General features: G+C 39.9%; 1 long non-coding RNA gene across 1 annotated transcript in view; it reads right to left on the bottom strand.

The window, feature by feature from the left end:
* Positions 1-530: 530 nt before the first annotated feature.
* Positions 531-8,486, bottom strand: part of LOC143292095 (uncharacterized) — a 49,762-nt gene continuing 41,806 nt past the window's right edge. The window contains exon 2 of the long non-coding RNA XR_013056621.1: positions 531-1,149. This is a non-coding gene — a long non-coding RNA (uncharacterized LOC143292095). The remainder of the gene's footprint in view (positions 1,150-8,486) is intronic.

Raw genomic sequence — 8,486 nt, 5'->3', positions numbered from 1 at the left:
GAAAATCATGATAATGTTGTGAACATGGCAGCTTTCTGCCTGTTATCTGCCATGATTTCTAACTCCACCCTACCGCGTCAAGAACGCGCACCGTGATCAAGCTCTGTTCTCCAAGAGCCTAAACCTTTGAAGATAGAAAAACCATTATTGAATAAAAAAAAAAAAAAAGATGTATAATAGCATGCTAAACAACTTTTGTTCTTATAAGTATATCAAATTATTATTTGTTCGTGAAATGTAGTGGCGTTTTGAGGATTTCATGACATATTCACACAAAATTCGGCATGTCGTCTTTTGTCAAAGCTAAATCGTTAGATATAGGAAGACACTTAATGAAGCAAAACGAAGCGCATGGGACTTGTGAACAACTTTTATTCTCATAACACTATCAAAATGTTGATCGTTTTGGAAAAGTAATCAATTTTGTGAGTGTCATCAAAGATTACACAACACGACAAAATTCTCAGTGTGTTCTGCTCTGCCTGAATGGTTGCAAAGAAAAAAGTACTACTAAACAAGAAGATGTAGAATAGCACGCAAAACAACTTTTGTTCTTATACATTTATCAAAATATTATTTCGTTCATGAAATGTAGTGCCGTTTTGAGGATTTCGTGACAAAATTCACACAAAATGCGGCACTTCGTCTTTCGTAAAGGCTACCTGTTGGATTTTTTCAAATACTTCGAAGACTTTTCACAAAATATACATTGTTTTGGAAGAACCCTTGAAGTAGAAGATGGTCCTCGATTTTGCCGCTTTGTCTGCGAAGCTTCCTCACGTGGTTGAACTGGTTCCTCTGCTTTTCTTTTCAGGCTGTTCAAAGTATGTTTCATAGTGAAGACAGTTCTGCAGTACCTATGGCATTTTATTTTTGGTACTTCCATACCAACTACCGTCTTGGCAGCATCTAGCACAGGTGCATGATTCCTTATTTTAGCCGCTTCAAGCAAAGTTTCCCATGACTGGAATGAATTTGGAGAAATCAGACTCATTTTCATCACATTTGTAAGTCTGTTGGTGGATGATACACTGGTCAGCTGAAGACTTTAATCCAGGTCTTCCTTCAGGCGGAGCTTCTGCCATGATGGTACTGGATCCTTATCAATCAGAAGTACTTCTGGTGGTCAGTACTGCCCTCTGACTCCGTCTGAAACAGACACAAACACAGGAAAAATATAGATTTTACTTTCTTTATGTTAATCCCTGTATCATAAGAATGTGTGATAATTTCACATATCAAATGATAAAAAACAAATGTTGCCGTTTGATTTACCTTTAATAGATTTAGCTCTTCAAATATTGTCTCTGTTTTGCCCCTCCCCCAGTTTGCATGTGTGCCCATGGTCAAAATGCAATATCTTTTACTTTGACTTTCATCTATTTCTGCTCAAATTTTCTTTAGCGTGTTATTCTACATCTGGTTGTTTAGCAGTTACCTGTATATTTACATCCACAACCATTTAGGCAGAGCATTACACCGACTTGGACAAACTGAGCATTTTGTCGTGCTGCGTAATTTTTGATGAAACTCACAAAAGCCATGATTTTTCCGAAACGATTAACATTTTTATAGTTTTATGAGAATAAAAGTTGTTCACAAGTCCCTTGCGCTTCGTTTTGCTTCTAAATATGTCTTCCTATATCTTACTAGGTAGCCTTTACAAAAGACGAAGTGCCGCATTTTGTGTGAATTTTGTCATGAAATCCTCAAAACGGCACTACATTTCATGAACGAAATAATATTTTGATAAATGTATAAGAACAAAAGTTGTTTTGCGTGCTATTCTACATCTTCTTGTTTAGTAGTACTTTTTTCTTTGCAACCATTTAGGCAGAGCAGAACACACTGAGAATTTTGTCGTGTTGCGTAATCTTTGATGACACTTACAAAATTGATTACTTTTCCAAAACGAACAACATTTTGATAGTATTATGGAATAAAAGTTGTTCACAAGTCCCATGCGCTTCGTTTTGCTTCATAAAGTGTCTTCCTATATCTAACGATTTAGCTTTGACAAAAGACGACATGCCGAATTTTGTGTGAATATGTCATGAAATCCGCAAAACGCCACTACATTTCACGAACAAATAATAATTTGATATACTTATAAGAACAAAAGTTGTTTAACATGCTATTATACATCTTTTTTGTTCAATAATGGTTTTTCTATCTTCAATGGTTTAGGCTCTTGGAGAACAGAGCTTGATCACGGTGCGCGTTCTTGACGCGGTAGGGTGGAGTTAGAAATCACGTGATAACAGGCAGAAAGCTGCCACGTTCACAACATTATCATGATTTTCTGACATCTAGGGACATAGACGATTCCAAAAATATATGATAACACTTGCCACTATGAGTGGTACCGATTAACCTGCTGGCTGATGGACTATCAAGCCGCTGCGGACGGAACTGTCTGTCCGGAACTGGCCTTGTCAACCACCATCGAGCTTCCAGCAGATGTAGACAACCCCACTTCCCAAATCTTTGTTCGCGAAACCATGCGAGTATGTGTATAGAAGCAAGAAAGATACTGAGAATGGGAGAGAGAAAGACCTTCAGTCCATAGCTGATTCCATGCGCTACGGACCAGCTTCTAGGCGACAGAACAATACACGAAGGACAACTGCAGGTGTGTCAAGACGTTCATAACGTGTTGGTGCAAAACTGAGGCTGCTGCCCTTCCTTTTACATGCAGGATCGGGCGCGCGCGCACACACACACACACACACACACACACACACGCTACGTGTATGTGATAGTTTGATTATTCTTAATGCAGAAGCAATCATGCATGTTAGCTAAATTCACACACACACACACACACACACACACACACCGCAGCACCAAGGAATAGCCTGGACGGCAAAACAAAGACAGAATTCTTACTTTGGATAGCCACCCGACTACTCTTATTCAATCATCTCTGGTTTCTTTGCCTCTGAATATGTTTATAGCATGCGATACGAAACTTAAATATCACGTGGCACAGCTACATGGGCTATGAACTACATATCTTTCCAGGTTATGTGGCTAGCCAACAGACCCCCTTTCTCTGTCAGACCTTATTTACACACACACACACACACACACATATATATATATATATATATTGTATGATGTGTGTGTGTGTGTGTGTGTGTGTGTGTGTGTGAGGGAGAGACTCCGTCTTCCATTGGCCTGTCCAGCCACACCCGACGCTGTATCAATCACCACTTGCTGGTGCGAAACTCCCGAGACAGGCAGATGCTTCTGTCTCTGTCTCTCTCATTACAGTATGGAGCAAAAATCTGTGGACTGGAAAACAGAATTGTAACAGAAAAAGTGCACTTGTTTGCAATGAAACGTTTTCTTAATGTACACAACCGAACTTCAAATTATTTTGAACTGGGGAGATATCCGATTTATCTAAATTCATATATCAAATGTATTTAATATTGGCTGAAGGTGACGAGAATGAATGAAAACAGATATCCATTTAAAACATAAAATGTTACATTACTTAGATAATAATGACAAGAAGACTTGGGCAACGAGTGTTCGTCAGTGTTTAAATTCATATGGTTTTGCGTTTGTATGGGATAATCAGGGGGTAGAAGATATTGCAGGTTTCTTAAAGTGTTTCAGACAACGTATTATTGACTGCAGGTGGCAAGATCATATACAAACTAGTGATAGATTTGCACAGTTTAGACTTTTTAAGACATCGCATGTGATTGAGTCATACATTGAATTAGGACTGCACTGACAAAATTTAGATTTGGTGTTTCTAATATTGCTTCTCATAATTTCAGGTACAGCATTTTAAACGAACCTGTGTACATGCCGTTTATGCAGTCTGGGTAAAGAAGATGACTTACATTTTTTGTTATGTTGCCCTGCTTTGTGTGACCTCAGACAAAAACTTATTCAACCGAAATATTACAGAGATCCGTCCAATTTTAGGTTCAATTTACTCATGTCTTCAAGACAGGAATGTACTTTGTATAACTTAGCCATATATATATATATATATATAGATATATACGAAGCATTGAAGATATTACGTACAGTTATCTCGTGAATGTTGTTGACAATTTGTGCTCACTCCTTGCTAATTACCTGAAATCAAGTAATTACAGGCGAGAGAGCGTTCCCTACTGATTACTACTTGCACATTCCGACATTAAAAACTTCCACGGCTCACACAGCTGGGAATGGACAATGCTGAATCGGTCTCCTGTCTTGCCTTATTAGCAGAGCAAAACATCAGACCACTCAGTGAAATTGGCCAATCTTTGCTTGTCACTGAGGTTTCAAGCAATTTTTATTCCAACCTGGACTGAGTGACTGCACGTGTGACAATGGCCTCAGGCTCAAACGCGTTATTCTCGAAAGAGACAAGAAATTCGTGCTTTCAGCTTTACAAGCTCAAAGGGATGGCTTTGACTTGGAAGGGGTTGAGGAAGGAAAGTTAGTTTTGTCCATCAGGAGGGCAAAGTGTATTTGACAGTGAAACTGGTGTGAGTGGCAGGGGAAGGGGGAGGGGCAGTGACTGTGGCAAGTGACAGGCAGTTGGGATGGAGAGGGTGATTGGTGGTGAATATGCTAATGAACCACTGGCTGTTGAAACAGAGGAAGGGTTTGTTTGATTGATGTTTCTTTTCCAACACTTCCACCATACATGGGGCAAGACACACACAGACAAAAGTTACAAGGCATGACAGACCACGCCCCTCCACCCCCTCGAGTTGAAATAAGTTCACTTGCAGTTTGGAGAGGTTCCCATTCATTCATCATTTAAACTCTAATGGGATTCTAAAAGTGAGATTTTTGGAAAACAATGCTTGTTTCATGAATAGTGCAGACTTCACCTTTGCAAGTTCTATACCACCCTCACATTTTGCGTCATGAAAAGTATCGTTTTTTTTTTTTTTTACCTCCTGCTGTACAGAAAGCATTTTAGAAGTTAGAGTTATGAAACATTGTGATGTCTTTGATACCTCAACAATTGTGTGTCCAAATTTCATGAGACTGTTTACTCGTTATTTTTTTTAACAATTAAAAAAAAACTCCCAGTACACAGAGGAACGCACGCTTACAAATGGCCCAGTAGGGAGTGAGTTAACTATTTTTGGTTGATCTTAATTGTCGATTTACTGTGTCATGTCATTTTCTCATTATCATTTATCATTGAATCCCCCTTCAGTAAGGGGCTCTGGCCTTATCTGAATAAAACATTCTCTCTCTCTCTCTCTCTCTCTCTCTCTAGCTAACTAGCTAGCTCTCTTGGTGGTTTCCCTTGCTTGGCAGCTAGCAAGACGTTCTCAACCACACACACACACACACACACCAAATTATTACAATTGTTATTCAGAAATTTAACCCACCATGTGTAATAAGGGACTCCCATCAACGTTGGAAAGCATGCTAAACACAGTGCTGCAAGACAAGACGCTGTAAATCGTTCAAAATAGAAGGCAGAGACAATCACACTGTCGCCGTTCTCAGACTGACAACTTCCGGTCACCCCCCCCTGTTGCACAAGGTCAAGATCACGATGCTGCTGTGTACCGCCAAATGTGTCCGTCTCCGGTGAACAGAGAACAAGGAAAGAGCCGGAACACACAGGCTGAAGCAAGAGATGCAAGTGAACATATATCGTCTCCTTCAGGTTTATTTTTGCCACCTTCTCTCATTCAGTTTTGCGCCACTGATCACGCAGAAAACGAACCCATGGCCAGTTTGCTTAGAGTTCAAAATTTGTCTTTTGGTGCCCACATTCAGTCAGCTATAAATAAAGCTAGTAAGATATTGGGTATTATAAGGAAAACTTTTACTTTTATGGATAAAGATTATTTACTAACCTCTTTTAGACTATTGTACGACCGATACTAGAATATGGAAATATAATTTGGTATACCAGATTAAAAAGGCAGCCTGTGGCAATTGAACGCGTTCAAAAGAGAGCAACAAGAGTAGTGCCAGAACTGAGGGAATTAGATTACCCAAATCGGTTGATACAACTGAATTTACACTCGTTGAAATACAGACGCTATAGGGGAGATATGATACAAGTTTTCAAGATCATAAACAAAATTGATGACATTGACCCGAACACTTTTTTCTCAACTAACAAATCTAATATAACCAGAAGTGCAAATACAAATTTTTATACACAATTTTGTAGGACAAATGTTCGCAAATCATCCTTCAGCATCAGAGCTGTTAAAGGATGGAATGCACTATTAAAGGTAACAAAATCAGCTAACCCACTTCAAAAATCTTCTGGATAACGACCCTAGATCATTAGCTCAGAAATATGATTTTGACAATTAATTGATAGGCAAATTAGCATGCAAATGCAAACCTTAAAATACATATCTTAAGAAAGGGACGTGGAAAAGCCGTGAGGCTTATTATTGTCCCAACTTCTGTATCTGTATCTGAGTTAAGAATGCTCGTAGGTATATGGAATCTACCGTGGTGTGAGGAACATTCTTAACTCTGAGCAAACTTAGAGCTGCAAAGTTCGTCCATGCAACCCGCCCCCGTTCACGCCGACATGCTTGTGTGTGAGACAACAACCACCCCCTTCTTCCCTCCGCACCACTGTCACTGAACGATGCACGGCATGACGACGAGCGGATTAACGTGACACAATGTGACACAGATGCACGTGCAGTTACAGTCCTTCACGAAGAAGCAGACAGGATGTGGTGAAGAACTGTGCGGAAAACACGGACAACACTGTTTCAGCGTGGTAGTGAACGGGAGCATGTCTATGTTCCCTCAGCTCTATGTTCCCTCAAGTCAAGTTACATGCTATGTCATGTCATGTCATAATGCCATGTCATATCATGCCATGTGCCATGACATATGCCATGCCATATTACATGACGTAAATATCTCTTGACTTGAGGGAACATAGAGCTGAGGGAACATAGAGCTAATTCTCCTAACAAACCGCTCTATGTTCCCTCAGCTCTATGTTCCCTCAATTCAAGTTACATGATGACCAGAGGTCAACTAATGGTCAGAGTGACCAGTGGTCAAGCAATGGTCAGTGTGACAGTGTTCAAGCAATGGTCAGAATGATCATTGGTCAAGCAATGGTCGGAGTGACCTGTGGTCAAGCAATGGTTAAACTGACCAGTGGTCAAGCGTGAATTTATAATGAAAATGACGTGAGAGAGAGAGAGAGAGAGAGAGAGAGAGAGAGAGAGAGAAGCAAACGGATGGACAGACATACATACAGAAATACAGGCAGGAAAAAAAGACAGACACATAGAGGAGTATGCGGAATCCAATTACACGCAGTGAGACAACTACAATGTCACGCAAGTCTTGCTTACCACTGGTCACTTTGACATGACATGACATGACATGACATGTTACTTGACTTGAGGGAACATAGAGTTGAGGGAACATAGAGCTGAGGGAACATAGAGCCGAGGGAACATAGAGCTGACCCCGTAGTTAGTTTGAACACTGCTAACTGAATCATGTTGAAGATGTCCAGCCGACAGAATGATATGTGTTGACTCGACCAAGAAAATGGATGTTTACTGTGCTGTATATGTGTTTGTGTGTGTGTGTGTGTGTGTGGAGAAGGGTGAGGAATGGTTAGTTTCTTTTAGGTGAGTGTGAATGTTCAAATATTCTTTTTCCAGTTATTAGGAAAATACTGTATTGTTCCTCTCTCTCTCTCTCTCTCTCTCTCTGCTTGGTGAGAGACACACAGAGAGAAATTGTAGCGAAAGGAATAAGTTCATTATAGCATGTTTACAACCTGCCCGTACACGCGCTGATCGCTGTTACGTTATCAGACAAAAGACAAACTAATATTGGTAACTACCCCAAGAACACCGGGACTATTGACTTCTTTAGTAATGTTGCCATTTAAATCGTGAAGTAATTAAAGCAAAAACTATTTGACGCGCCTCTCTGGTTGTAAGCATCCAGTGTTTCTTTTTCTGTATTATGTAAACTCGTTTGGTTCAGTTCGGACCAGTCAGTTATATTGACTGTGATTTTCTCCAACGGAGATCTGACAGTTTTGATGGTAATTAATTTTGAAAATAAATAGTCACTGAAATTTTTTTTTTTTTTAAGTTTTGAAAAATGATTCAACAAACAGGTTCAACAAAAGTTACACATCAAAACAGCGATAGGCAAAGCTCTTTAATTTTACATTTACATCCAAATTCAACAGACAGTCAGCGCCACATTTCTTTTCATAAGCGGTGGTGGTGGTGGTACATATTCTCGCTTTCTTTCTTTTGCAGGAACAAGTCTTGCTTCTTTATTTTCTTCTTCCACCTTATGTGAGGGGCACAGCAGAAGAGCAGTTTAAGCTTTCCATGCCCTTGTTGCAGGCAGCCCTTACATACAATGTTACTGCCACACTTTGCTGACACTTGGTCATACTCCAGGGATTTGCTGATTTTGTGTGTGTGTGTGTGTGTGTGTGTGTGTGTGTGCTAATGCTCCTTCTCATATGTATC

The sequence above is a fragment of the Babylonia areolata genome, chromosome 18 (genome assembly GCF_041734735.1).
Source record: "Babylonia areolata isolate BAREFJ2019XMU chromosome 18, ASM4173473v1, whole genome shotgun sequence".
Lineage (NCBI taxonomy): Eukaryota > Metazoa > Mollusca > Gastropoda > Neogastropoda > Buccinidae > Babylonia > Babylonia areolata.
Note: the sequence above shows the minus strand (reverse complement) of the source record. Positions and strands in the feature narration are given on the sequence as shown.